Raw genomic sequence first — 1,285 nt, 5'->3', positions numbered from 1 at the left:
CCTGGCCGGTCGGTGCCGGTGTAATGGCGGTGCGCCGGTGGCAGAGCCGGGCAGGCCCCGGCGTCTCCGCTGAACGGGGATTTCTTAATTTTCAGCCCGCTCCGCCGACCTTCACGATTCAAGCGTAAAGGAAAACCCTCCGGTAAAGATGAAAACGTGAGCGGTTCAGACAAAACGTTTCATTTCTTGCTTGTCGACAGGCTTATCCTTACACTTATGTTAGGGTTTGGGATGAATTTCTCAGTTTACTGTCGCACACCCCCCCTTTCTATTTGTGCTTTTCCATCCCTAGCCCCCCCCCCGCCGCCCCTCCCCGCTCAGGCGGTTCAGCGGGGGAAGCCGTCACACCCGCCCTTACGCGGGGATGGCAGGGACCGGCCGCCAGATGCGGCGGCTGAAGCCGGTCCTGCGCGAAAAACGCAAATCCCTACCTTCCCTAAGCTGTGTGTAAAATTTGTGACAGAAAGCTGAAGGTTTCTATAGGCAGAGTAGGGCCGTTACGATGCCTGAAGAACAGAGTTAAAAGTTTATCAGGAAGTTTTGTTTGGGACGTGGGTGAAGCATCAAGGAAGGTAACGAACCTCGGGCAGGGTGTGAAGGAAAACAAGGTGTCTCGTGTGTTACTGTAGAGTTATTTAGGTGTAAAATAGTGAAGGTGTAACTTCTGGACCCAATTCGAGCCCGGTGTGTATCCTGAACGACCCCTGGGTAATTACAATGCTAGAATGCACACTTCTGTGAATAATGAACACACTAATCAGGTAACGTCCCCAAAACCACAAACTTAGATGCATATGCATAGTTTGGAGCGCTGAACGAACGATTATTGACCAATCAGCTGCAGCTGATGGTTATAAACATTGTGGGGCGGGACCGGCTGTAGCTGCAGGCCCGGCACCCGGTTCCGCCCAGCCGGAGTACAAACAACTCTGCGGACGCGCCGTGTCGATTGGCTCTCGCGCGCCGGGTGGAGCAGGTCCCTCCCTGAGGGACCACAGTTGTCGTGCGGCCCGGGTGACGCCGGTCACCCCTCACAACCGCAGTTTGGTAACGCAGATATTGAACAAACGGCACCGAAACCCCTTCGGACAGAGCAACCGGCCCCGCCGCGCGCCGCCTCGGCGCCCTCTCAGCCCTGAGGCGGCGCGCGGAGGGGCGCGGCCCACCCCTTTCCCGCCCTTCCCGCGCAGGCGCGGCCTCGCCCCCGCCAGCCAACCAGGCGGGGCGGAGCCCTCCGCTCTGCTCCCCCACCCCCTCCCCGCCCCGGTGCCGCGGGGAGGGGGGG

The sequence above is a fragment of the Calidris pugnax genome, unplaced genomic scaffold (genome assembly GCF_001431845.1).
Source record: "Calidris pugnax isolate Ruff unplaced genomic scaffold, ASM143184v1 scaffold70, whole genome shotgun sequence".
NCBI classification, from domain to species: domain Eukaryota; kingdom Metazoa; phylum Chordata; class Aves; order Charadriiformes; family Scolopacidae; genus Calidris; species Calidris pugnax.
This window is presented reverse-complemented; position numbering follows the sequence as displayed.